This window comes from Macrotis lagotis, chromosome 3 (assembly GCF_037893015.1).
Source record: "Macrotis lagotis isolate mMagLag1 chromosome 3, bilby.v1.9.chrom.fasta, whole genome shotgun sequence".
Taxonomy (NCBI): Eukaryota; Metazoa; Chordata; class Mammalia; order Peramelemorphia; family Peramelidae; genus Macrotis; species Macrotis lagotis.
Genome location: NC_133660.1, coordinates 23,563,695 through 23,577,810, shown reverse-complemented (window position 1 = coordinate 23,577,810; position 14,116 = coordinate 23,563,695).

Genomic DNA, 14,116 nt, shown 5'->3' with positions numbered 1-14,116 from the left:
AATATCCACAATTTCATGTCTAATACTATTTTTCTCTTCTATTGTATATATGAAAATGTCTATTTTTATTTAGTTTTGCTAAATGCAAAATAAGAATATTTTAAAAGAAATTACATCATTTCTATGTAATGATAACAAGACCAAAAAAGCAAAAATAGAAAGGGAAATACTATTTATTTTTTGTTTTATTTTATTTTATTTTATTTAAATTTTAGAAATGTTTTATTTGTTGAGTTTTACAGTTTTCCCTAAATCTTGCTTCCCTCCCCCCCCACCACCCACAGAAGTCAGTTTGTTAGTCTTTATATCATTCCCATAGTATACCTACATAACTGCAAAATACATAAAATATCTGGGGATCAGTTTACCAAAAGAAGGAGCAGAACTTACAGAGACATAATTACATTTTTTTTTTAAAGAAAAGGACTTTAAATGGTTGGAGGAATATTCAGTGCTCATATCCAGGTCATGGCAATATAATAAAAATGGCAATATGACAAAGTTAAATTACATTTTTAATGATACACCAATCAAGTTACCAATTGCATGCTTTATAAAACTTAATAAATTAAAAAAATTCAACTGGATATAAGCCAAAATATTTAGAATATCCAAGGAACTGATGAAAAGAAGTAAAGATGAAGTGAGAATAGCACCTCCTAACCTCAAACTATATTATAAAGCAGCAATAATCAAAACCATCTGGCAATGGTAAAAATTAGTGATAGATCAATGGATCAGACTAGAAAAAGGAGATTCAGAAACAATGAACTCAATAACCCTAATCCTTCAGAAAGCAGAAAAAATATATTACTTAGGGGAAAACTCCTTATTTAATTAAAACTTTTGGGAAAACTGGAAATTAGTCTAGCAAAAAATTATTTAGACTTAGATTAACCACCTTATGCCATATTCCACAATAAATTCTATATAGATAGGTGACCTTAATATTAAAGATCATAGCAGAAAGAAAAATGAAGAAGAGAAGATCATATTATATATATATATATATATATATATATATATATATATATATGTATAGAGAGTTACTTTATATACCATATTCTTTATTGTTATAGGTAGGAAATGTAACCTTAACCAAAAAAGAGATAGCACCAATTACAAAACAAAAATAGATAACTTTGATTAGATGAAAGCGAAAAACTTCTGCATAGGCAAAACTAATGTACCCAAGACAAAAAAGGAAGGGGTCAATCAACGAGGTCAATTAGTCATTCCCCAATATGAAAGTCATCAGATATGAGCAGTTTTCAAAAGAATTCCCAAGTACTCAACTACATGAAAAGAATGAAAATCAAAACATTTCTGAAATTTCACCTAAAACCCCTAAAATTCTCTAAGATGAAAAAAAATATGACAATAGTCAACATTAAAGGAATTGTGTAATGGTGGGCACACTAATTTTGTTATAGTTGATAGATGCATGAAAGGGTACAACCATTTGGAATGCAATTTGGAATAATGCAAATAAATTGACTAAAATGTCCACATATTTTGAACCAAAGACTATTGCTGGGCATATATCCAAAGGAAAACAAGGTTCTTTATGCTCTCTTTTTATGCTGTCCCTCCTGTAAAATCTATTTTGCTTCTGACTACTGCCTCCCTTAATCTATCCTTCTCTTTATCATCCTCCTTCATGTCTCATGTCCCCTTGTTTTCCTATTTCCCTAAAATCTAAGTTTCCTCTTATATTAAATGAGGTAATTTGATTTAAATGTTCTTTAAGGTCCTTCATTCTATGATTTACTATTCAAATATCCATAATCCTTGATTCTCTGAGGAATTTGAAATGGGAATTAAGATGATTTTGAACAAAGAATCCTCACCTGCAACTGATGGCTCTAGTTTTAAAGTTATTGGAGAGGGAACTCATGGTAATATGTATTTCTCTTCCCCTAAAAAGCCATATTCCTAGTCAAGGTGGCATGAAATTCAATTGGAGAACAGAGATACAACAATTTCATGGAGGAAAACTAATTCATTTTTTCCCCATCAAATGGCATAAATTCCAACATAAATTATCACTAGAATAGCAAAAATATTTATAACTTAAAAAAACTCTTCCCTATTTCCCCTGTCAACAATGGCTACTCCTCAGGTTTGTGCTTGACTTTCCTTCTTGCCCAGAAAGAACAGCCATCAGTCTTCAAAGCCCCTGGGACCCGAAGTGCGTGTTTGCTGGGTTTTCCTCTACTGAATGAGACCATGTTTCATATGAATGTCTGTTTTATAACAGTCATGCTTGTCACTATCAACAAGACAGATTTGCTTTTTGTCACCGACAAGTCTTTTCATTCTCAGACAGTGGCAAAGATGAATAGCAAGAATGCTTCATCATTTTGTGGAACTGGGAATTTAAAGAATAGGAAACTCATGATGAAAGAAGGGAGCTGGGTGAAATATGAGCCAGCAACAGTTGGGCCAATATTGTTTTCTAGAACTACTACACTGATGTCTCAGCCATAGCTCTCTTATGGCATCCAAGTCATATTTCTTTGAAGTAACATTGAGTGATTCTCAATCCTCTTCTCCACTTACTTCAATAAGGTGTCAGTGAATGAATGTTGTAGTAGAAATTTTGTTGAATCTGGCTTCAAATTTTAGCTTTCTCATTTATCACCTATGTGATCTTGATCAAATTACTTAAACTTCCTGTTCCTCAGGTTCCTCATCTGTAAAATGACGAGGTAGTACAAGGTGTCATTTGAGATCCTTTTTAGTTTTAAATTCATTCTCCTAAGAATGATATAGTTCAAATTTAACCCTCCAACCTTATTGACTTTTATTCTTTAACTCTGTGGTTCTTCAAATGAATCTATTTCTCACATTGCTTTTTTGTATAACAAAGATCCATGTATCCCAAATAAATTTTTTTCATAATTTTGTCATAATTAGGATGGGAAACAAAGACTGCAATGGTCATTTAATTGATATAGAGCTACCCCAAATGAGAAAACTCCCTCTACCACTGTAGGATAACATCCTCTTTTTAGCTTACTTCCTTTGAGTTGCCAGGGACATAGAGAATTACCAATGGTGACCCACCTTCCTTGCTCCAAAATTATCTATGTATTTGTTTACACTCCCTCTCCATTTAATGATAATTTATCTGTGCTTGTGTTTGATATCTAAAATATGTGTGGCCTAATGAATGGAAGTCTTGACTCAGGACCATGAATATTGGAACATAAAATCCTTTTAGGTCTGAAATGGACCCTAAAGTCCTCAATTCACACATAACTGAGATAATTAGGGATGTTTTCTGGACTGATTTGATAACTGTGACTTCTTCCAAAGAGCAAGAAATACTCTTTCTTTGTTATGATGATTATGGGAAATGTCCAATTCATCCTTCTTGATTAGGATTCTGTCAAATATGATTAGGGAATATATAGACTCTGCTCTGTAAGAACTGATCCTTCTGCCATCTATAAAAACCAAAGAAATCATTACCATTCTCACTTGGACCTCTTCAATTTTGTACATTATGTCATTTATTTTCCTCTTCCCTAGTTGAAGGCGTCCCAACAAGGGTCTCTGGAATGACATGGACCTAGATTCAATCTTGGGGAAGGTGGAAGTTGTTCAGAAAAAGGTTAATTTATTTTTTCTACTCCCCCCCCCCCCAGATATATGTACCACAGAATAAAATTTCAGAAAATTTCAAACAATGGTTTGGACTAGTTTGTGACTTAAGATTATCATATATCACAAAACACACATTATAAGGTCTTATAAAAACTGCACAAGATGCAAATATATGAGAGACCCACATTAGCAAGTGCATAAAAATAGGGAAAAATACATTTCAAAGAGTGCATTGCTTTCATGAAGATGAAGTCCTTTTTTTGATGACAGTTGAGAAGCCATTTTATAATCATCCAAACCCCAATTTGTATTCTTAAAGTAGCTGTTAAAACTGACCAAATTGGACTTTTTCCTGCCTAGCATCATTAAATGAGAATTAAGTTCTTGATGGAGAGGGAGTGTCTTGGGTTTATTTCCCACCAGGGCCTGAAAACTGGCCCTTTACTTCCTTGTGTCTGCTGTTGCATCTTTCACTGGTGTGTCTCTTTTACTTGCTTCCAGGTGAAAGAGATATCAAAATGGTAGGTTCTTGTGAACTTCAAAAGGTCAGAGATCCAAGTCATCTTCAGGTTCATAAGCACAATTCATGCTGTATTTTACAGCTAACTTTACATCAAGACTATAAGCATTTAAAAGCAGTGAATGATGTGGGGGGGTGTTGCTAGGTGACCCTGCAGTCAGGGGTATTGAGTTCAAATCCAGACTGAACTTAAAATTACTGTGAGCAAGACACTTAACCCCATTGCCATGACAAAAAGAATAATACAAACAATGAATGGATCTAGCCCATTGGTAGTGAAGAAGCACCCTCATACAGAAGACACGCTGCATTTATTTGTGAAATTGTGGGGACTAATGTTCTATAGGAACTGTTAGTTCTTAGCTCATTTTCCTCAGTGACTGAGATGATATAGTAAAGTATAAGCTCTAGGAATTGGGATGTGCTGGATAATTGTACTTCCACCCTTCTTTTAATTTTAAGGAAAAATTATTCTTTAAAACTTTTCAAAAGAATATTCAATTTATTTCTTCAATTTTACTGTAAAATGAGGACATTGATACATGCATAATTAACCTCACAGGTTTGTTCTTAATCTCATAGTAAGGTGAGTTATTATGATTTCATATCTTGCCATGAACTGAATAGTTCTATTTCTCTGAGTGCTTACTAGTTTTAATAACTTTACTTTCATCAAGTATGAGAGGTATGACAAATGAGAAAAGATCTAGGGAATTCAGGAGACTTGGTACTAGGGATGAATCAATAATGTGATATGATTGTCAGGTAGACTGGTGTGCTTCTAACCTGCTTTGAGGCATCAATCCCAGGCATAACAAAGTGGTAGTTCCACAATGTCTTGTCATGATCAGATCACACTTGTAGTGCTGGGTTGGATTCTAGGTATTGCAGAATGGAATGTCATAGATAAAGCGTGAATGTCTAGAAAAAAGTAACCAATATGGTAAAAGTGTCTCCAGTTCATTGTGTATCAGGACCCTTTGAAGGAAATGACAAAAATTAGGCTTAAAAAAGACATAGAGGGGGCAGCTAGGTGGTGCAGTGGACAGAGCACTGTCCCTGGAGTCAGGAGTACCTGAGTTCAAATCCAGCCTCAGTCACTTAACAATTACCTAGCTGTGTGGCCTTGGGCAAACCACTTAACCCCATTGCCTTGGAAAAAAACCAACCAACCTAAAAAAAGAGATATAGTGTAGAGTCCAAAATGACTATTTTTGAGTATCTGAAGGGATATCACCTGAAAGAAGTGTTGGATTTATTCTGTTAGTCTCCAGGGAGAAAATTTGAAAGCACTAAGTCAAAAATTTAGGAAGATCAATTTGGAAATCATGTTAGGGGAAAACTTCCTTTTAAATTATCTCAGAGTGGGCTAATTTCAGGCAGTTGTAGGTTCCCCATCATTTGATTTCATTAAGATTGATTGACCATTTGCCATATATGATGTTGTAGAGTTCTGGTGTCAAATAGAAATAGATCCCTGTAGACCATATATTGACTTAGAAAAATCACAAATTAACAATATTTCTGTCTTTGTCCATTTTCTGTATTTGTTAACTGTTTCCCAGTTCCATGTTAATCTAGTTTTTAGGCTGTGCTCAGGTGTTTTGTTGGCCTCATGAATAAACTTTGGCTTGAACATTTGTTGGTCCACATTGGTTTTTGAGGTCCCTTCCAACTTTATGATTCTAAGTGTAGTGGGAGGTGCTTAATACCCATTTAATTGAATTGAACTAAGCTCATTGAAATTCTCTAATTCTAATCCTTCATATATTACTTAATGTTTATGAATTTTTGTTTTTTCATCTGGAAAGCATGAAAAATGATCTACATCAGAGGGTTAAAAACAATGGTGATAAAAAATCAAACATTCTTTTTCTATTAGCTCATGAAATGTCCTACCCTAGTGTTCACTGCAGGAAAAATAACACAAAGAGTTAAGTTTGAAAAACTGTTTCACTTAAAAATCCACAAATCCCACTCAGGCATAGATTCTTAGATATATCCCTTTGCCTCTTCAATTTTTCATGCAATGGTCTGTGTTTAGGAGTTTTGGAAAGGGTAGGTGGGTGGGGGAGAGGTTGAGAAAAATAAATTGAATTCTGTTTTTGTTCCTAAAGTGAAGAAAAATAGGTGTTTCCTGCTACAAAAATAGTTTATGAGTTTTTGATCACTTAGCTCAGAAAAAGGATGACGTTATGAAGTTCAAAGTTGGCACCAATCCCACCCCAAATGGAGCAGGGAAAATTGAGAGCTGGATTAGAAAGCTTAAGTCATCGAGGGCTTTTCCCCCCTGTAGTTATTAAAGTTTTCTAAGTATTTAGTACAGTCACTGTTTTGTTTTGTAGAATAGAAAATAGAACATGGTGGTGTTGAGGTCTCAGAAAGTCAGTTAGATAGTTCATGTCCAGTCTTTGTGAGTCAGAAATTCTTATCTCTTTAGGTAGCTACCATGGATGAAGTCATGTAGATGGGATGTATGCAGAATTTGTAACCAGGACACATAGAAATCTGAACAGTACCATTGCTGAAACACATACATGATTAGGAAATAGCCCTTGAAAAAAACTGTCTTTACTTTTACAAGAAAGTTCTAAAAAAATCAAGCAAAAAGCAAACCGACAGTTATTAATCACCTGAATATACACCCAGCACCAACCTAAAGGAACTTTTATTTAAAATTACTTTGACAAAATTCTTATTATACTGTCAGATTTGCAAAGCATTGTTTATGGAGGTTTGTTGGGAGTATATAGATGAGAGTTAGATAGGCTTCGAGATAGAGTTAGAGATGAAGATGTCATTTCATTTGATCTTAACAAGAATCTATGAAGAGGTGCTATTATTATTTTCTCTTTACAGATAAACCAACCAACCAACAAACATTTGGGAGAATAAATGCCTTGCCTGGAGATGCAAAGCTAGTAAATAGGGATTTGAACCCAGTTCTGCTTGAAAGTAAGTCCTACACTCTATTTCCAACAACATTCAGCATACCATACTGCCTCCTTGTGATCAAGTAGCAGCCAACTACAGTTGAAGAGAAGATATCAGCATAATAATTTGCTATGTCACATAGTAGGGATCTTAGGATTGCAAAACAAAATTCTGTACTCTAAGGAAGAAGGTTGCAACTCATTGGAGTCAGGGGAAGGATGGAGAGAAATGACAATGTCAGGGAAACCTGGAATCCCAAGGAATCATTGTAGTAGAATAGCAAAGGACAAATAGGAAACTTGGCAGGTTAAAAGTGGGAACCAATATATTATAATTATAGGAATCAAGTGGAGGCAAAGGAATGCAATGTTAATTCATAGTTCAAGGCACAGAAAGCAATCTAGTTCAACCAGAGTATGAAGCAAAACATTGCTCATCTCCTTTTCTTCCTTCATAACTACCATGCTAGTTTAAACCTTTGTGATTTCTGACACAGACTACTGTAATACTCTCATGATGGGTCTCCCTGCTTCAAGGGTGTTCCATATCTAATTTATCTTCCCCATTCTTTCAAAATGATTTTTCTAAAGCATGGGTTCAATTGTGTCCCTCTCCTCAAAAAAAATCTGTTAGTTTCTTATCACTTCCAGGCTAATATAGAAATTCCCCTTTTGGGAACATTTAAGGACTTTCTTAATCTGATACTATTTAACATTTAAAGTCTTTTTTACATGTATATCCTTCTTGCATACAGTTATTCATCCACATTAGACTTCTTACTTTTCATCATAAACAAAATATCATCTCCCATCCTCATATCTTTGCATTGCCTGTCTGTCAAGCCTGGAATACCCTTCCTCCTTATGTCTATCTCTGAAAAACCCCAGTTTGGGTCCAGTGTCAGCACCATTTCCTCCTTTACATCAAGTCTTTCTTGATGCCCTCATTTCTCATCTGCTGGTATGGTCAGTCTATCCAGAATGTATGTGTTGTCTCTCCCTTGTTCCCTTGAACACTCTTAAACAGGAGAAAGTTTCACTTTGGTCTTTCAACTAGATAGAAGAATGGATCAGACATAGTCAATATTTATTTTTTTCTTTAATTCAATAATAATTGTACTGTATACTCCTTGAGGGTATGAGAAGGAGATGATGGACTGTTGCTTGGGATACATAACAATAAAGGAGGGATAATGATGAACCTAACTTCAGGTCATGGAAATAATATTTGTTTCTGAATTTCCACATATCACTCACAAGAGAAAACAGGACTGATGACAGATTTAAAAGAATCTCCCAGTTTCAGGGTCCAAAAGTAAAACTGCTTTCAAGATGCAAATCTGACTCCCAATATCCTCCATGCATTGCTTACAAGTTGTTATTCAATCTTTGCTGCAAAACTTCTTTTTATCCTAAGCAACCCATTCCTCTTTTGGACATGTCTAAGTGTTAGGAAGTATTCTTGTTATTTGTAATAGATTTTTGACATTACATTTGGAAGTCATCTGTAAAAAGGTGATATGTGAAGGCATGAGGATGAATGGAATTCCCAAGGGGAGAGTATATATCAAGAAGAATAGAGCCAAAGGCAGCAATATTTCAGGTGATGTTTTTGAAGGAAATGTCCAGATCACAAAAGATGCAGAGGACTGGTTATAAAGATGGGAGACAAACTAGAAAAGAATTATATCTCTAAAATCTGAGATGAGAGAATATACAATAAGAAAAGGTGATATAACCTATAAAAAGAAATAGTATAAAAAAACTGTGAAGGGATGAAAATTGCCTAGAAGTTCAAAGACGACCTTAGGAAAAAAGAACTCTAATAGAGCAGAGAATTACATAAGTTCAATTATTTGGGTTTGGAGAGAATGGATAATGAGCAAATAGATGAATCAAAGGTGAATAATAACTGCCTTTTAAAAGTCAGGTAATGTAGTATATAGAGTATATAATGTACTAGAGCTGGAACTAATCAATTAATAAACATTTATTAAATGTCTATTATATGAGGCCAGGTCAGGAAGTGTTAATCCTGAGTTCAAATATAGTCTCAGATAATTACTAAATGTGTGACCCTGGGTAAGTCACTTAACCTGCTCATCTATAAAATGGAGATAATAATAGTCCTTTACCTGTTAGGATTGCTATGAATCTAGAATGAGATAATAGTTTAGGTGTTTGAAAAACCTTAAAACATTCTCCAAATGTTATTTATTTATTATTATCAATGATGTTTAAAAAAATTAGTAAACTTTGTTCAAACTCCACAGCTCCTTATCTGGATACAGATGTCACTCTCCTTTGCAGACGGCCCAAAATTGTTCCTAATTGTTGCATTGATGGAATGAGCAAGTCTTTCAAGGTTGAACATCACTCCCATGTTGCTGTTAGGGTATACAGTGTTTTTCTGGTTGTGCTCATCTCACTCAGCATCAGTTCATGCAAATCCCTCCAGGCTTCCCTGAAATCCCATCCCTCCTGGTTTCTAAGAGAACAATAGTGTTCCATGACATACATATACCACAGTTTGCTAAGCCATTCCCCAATTGAAGGACATTTACTTGATTTCTGTGGGGAGGGATGGGAAGTAAGATTGGGGGGAAAATTGTAAAACTCAAATAATATCTTTAATAAAAATAAATTTAAAAAATGTAATTGGAAAATTTTCAACAAAATAAATAAAAGTATAAAATAGCATAACAAATTAGTAAAGGAGGAAAGAGAACAAGATTGACAGATCAAGGGAAACTTTGTTAGGATGAAGATACCTGGGCATTTTGGTAGGCAGAGCAAATATTTAGGAATGAACCATTGAAGACTGTTAAAGAAAGAGGGATGTGAAAGAGAAAAACAACCTGAAGAAAGCAGAGAGATGACAACAAGAATGACTATCAAGGATTTAGCTTTAGTGGGTCTGAGTCTTAGGAATATCTTATCTTGGATGAGAGGAAAGAAAGAAATGGTATGATGAGAAAGGAAAGATCTGAACAACAGAGGAGGGGAAATTAAGGAATTCATCAATGTGCTACAATCATCTTGGCAAAGTAAAAGGCTAATCCCTTTAACTTAAAGACAAGGTATGAAGTTAGAAAGGGGAAAGAGGAGGGGAAAAAGTTTTGGAAGAGATCCTGTGGTAAATGAAATAGGGAGTTAATTGAAGGATTTGACTTCTTGGCAAGAACAATTTCTAAAACTAAAAGGTTTTGAGATGATGTCAACCTACATTGTTAGAAAATTTCTTTATTCAGGCCTATTCAATGACAATGAGATCACAATTTCAGCTCAGAGATAATGAATTCAACTCATAGATAATGAAAGTATAATATAATTAGCCCTTGACTATTCAGATCATTGTTATGACTTTGAAAAATATTTTAAACATGATCCAACCTCATTTTACAAAGGAAGAGATTGAAGCATAGAAGGTGCAGTGATTTCCCCAAAGTCATATGGGTAGAACCAGCAAAGATAAGATTGAATCCAGGTCTTCTGATTTCAAATCTGGCACACTTAAAAGTGTTTCAAATGGGGGAGCCTACATGGCAGAGTGGATAGAGCACCAGCCCTGGAGTCAGGAGTACCTGAGTTCAAATATGGCCTCAGACATTTAATAATTACCTAGCTATGTGGCCTTGGGCAAGCCACTTAGCATGATTGCCCTGAAAAAAAAAACCCAAAAGAGTGTTTCAAATGGAAGACTTCATTTGGAGATACCTCTTCTATTACTCATTACCTTGGGTAAGTCCTATCAGTGTGTTTCCTTTGTTGAAAAAGGATGGGGTAAACCAGATAATCTCTAAACTTCTTTTCAACTCTAAATATATAAAGTTATCAATCATAATTTCCATTTTCTATGACCCATTCCACTGCTCCATATCACCAACAACTTTAATTAGGAGATGCCTGGCTACTTTAGTGTATAATAATTGTAAACTAAAAGATTTCAAATCAAAGTATTAAAAATACCAATATTAATAATAAATAATTATAGCAAGAATATATAGCATTTACATAGCACTTTGAGATTCCTAAAATACTATATAAATTATATTATTTAATAGGAACAAAACCTTGGTAGATAGGTCCTATTTTTAGCCTCATTTTGCAGATGAGGAAATAGAAGTAGATAGAGTTTAAATGGCTTGTAAAAGATCATATAGCCAGTTAGTGTTATAGGTTGGATTTGAACTTAGAAAAAGAAGTTTTTATTAAAATAGTACTCTATTACATCAAGAACACTAAGGGTTTTGCAAATCTCATTTCATTTAATCTTTATACCAAATCTTAAGACAAATGTGTTATTATACTCATTTTGCAGCTTGAGGAAACTGAGGGCTTCCTGAATCAAAATCCAGTGCTCTGTCAACTCCATCTTCTAGCTAAGGTAAGGAGTGGTAGGGGATATGTGGAGAAGGAAGAAAACCAATAATGTTCATTCATTCAAAAAGTTATACATCCTAAAAAATTACTGCAATGAAAGAAGAGTAGCAGTTGATACACTTAGAATTTTGCAGTAAGAATAATTCAAGAAATGAGCCATTAGCAAACATGGCTACAAAAGTCTGCACACATGTTCCCAATATTTAGTCAGAAAACAGGAGACACTATTAGACCTAAAACAAAGAATTTCATTATATATCTCAGTTATCCCTGAGAGGAGATATGACTCTATGTGAGAATATCAGTCCACAAAAGAGGTAAGTGGGATAGCATTGAATATTAAAATGGCACAATCATGTATGAAAATCCAGGAAGTAGAAGAGAGATAGGTAACATAGCAGAAAGCATTTGGATAAAGATTAGAGGAGAAAGTAATGGAAATGAGTATTTCTCATTGTAATGCTTGAATTAAAGTGAAGAAAAGTGGGATTGGTGGCATACACCTCTGATTCCAGGGATTAAGGAGAATGATACTGGCAGATCTCTTGAGCTACAGCAGATTATACAAATCATGTGGATTTAGTAACCTCAGAATTAATATGATTAATGTTCAAGATTGGAGGAGCCCAGCAGGTTGTTTTAGGGGGAACCCAGGTTGAATTTGGAGGACATCAATGACTCTGTAATCATTAATAGTTGACTCCACCTGGTCATTAACCTTGCATTTTTAGCTCCCACAAGATAGGGAGATAGTCTGAAAAAAAAGATAGAATAAGATGTAGGGGAAGAGTTCTTTTTTAAAAAATTTGTTTTTATTTAAGGCAATGGTGTTAAATGACTTGCCTAAGTCATTCAACTAGACAATTCTTAAGTGTCTGAGGCTATATTTGAACTCCGATCCTCCTGGTTCCAGAATCATTGTTCTATCCACTGCACCACTTTGCTGTCCCATGGTTAAGACTTCTAAGAAGTAGATTATGACTGTCACTGAAGAATAATATAGGAGTGAAGGTGGGGGTTGAGGTCAATTATCCAGGAGTTCTCTCTCTCTCTCTCTCTCTCTCTCTCTCTCTCTCTCTCTCTCTCTCTCCCCATTTCTGGTGTTTTGTCTCTGTCTCTGAAGAGAGGATCTAAAAAATTCTGAATCTGACTTAACAATTTTATCTTTCAACAATTGAAGGTTGTTTGTGTTTTCATAATTGGTTCAATAGGCTTACCATTTCCACAAGCTTCCCAAGTCAATGGAAACTAGGTACTTTTCAGGAATAAAGGTGAACAATCATGCAGTTCATGGTTCTAGGATAGGGTGGGAAAACTTTTTGTTCCTGGCAAGGGTCATTTGGATATTTATAACATCATCCATGGGCCATACAAAATTAGCCTGCTATATTTACTCAAACACTTAATTAATTCCATACCTTAAAAGCTCCTAGACTTATTGAATTTCAAATCTCACCTGAAATTGCTGTGGCAGTATCAGGTCAAATAATTTCTTATGTAGGAGGGCTGAATGTTGCCCACCATTGTAGGAAGTGTCACATTCTTCCTAGTAAGGAGTGGTCTCCAGACTTGGAAGCACTTGAAGCATGGTGGAATGTGAAGGGTAGGGAAACTAAAGTTTTTCCTGGCCATGATCCATTCCCAAAACATATAGGATTTGCTTCTAGGAGATATGTAGCAACAAGACAGGGAATTCAGACCAAGTCAAAGGAAAACATTGGACTTGTGTTCATTGCATAATTTTTTAAATTCTGGCTCAAATGCATTTGTATCTCAGTTACAGGACAGCTTAGGAATTGGATAGCTTGTTTAAACTCTAAATTAGATAGTTATCTATATCAGAAGGGTCTAATCCCTGGGAAATATTAAGGCTGAAAAAGAAAATCCAACTCAAAGATTGGGAGGTCTATGATTGACTTTTGTTATTTGGTTGTGGGGAGTAAAACTTATAACCAGTAGCATACTCTCATCAAGTGAAGGCATTATTATTCCCTGGAAAACCAAAGTTGAGATGGTTGGATTGTCTCAAAAGTATTAAATCTACAGAGAGAGAGAGACAATAAGACCTATAGTGTTCTTTGGAAGGGTGGATTTGATTATGAGTAAGATTGAAATAGATGCTGTCCCTAGCAAAGTTGAGACTAAAGTAGGCCAGAGGAAGAATATACCTGATGAGACTCCTTGGGAAGCTGCCTAGTTTAGGATACATCTCCACCTTGGATTTCTGGCAGATTATTGAGTTTTTTCTTTGTTCCATGATCCCAGCAGTTAAGGTGATTGTGAGAATGAAGAAGCATGAAGATTTGGTTGACCAGATGTACATGAGAATACACTTTAAGTCCCTGCATCTTCCTTCTGGGTTTTTGTTTGCTTTTTGCTTTCCCATGAGTACAAGGAATTGAAAAGTGATCCCAAGAGAGATGCTTCCAGGCTTAATGGCTACTTCAGAAAACTTGAGAAGTCAGAAGTTGAGTTGGTATTGGTGACTCTCTGTTTTGAACATTTTACTTGGGGTTCTGCAATCTCCATTGGATTTCTCATGAGGAAAGGAGGGCATTTTTTTCTCTCTTCCTTTACCTCCACTAGCAACATTGACTACTAAATATACATACTATTAAGACTGGAGCTGTCTATTTAAGCCTGTGATACAATAAATATTACCTCTGAG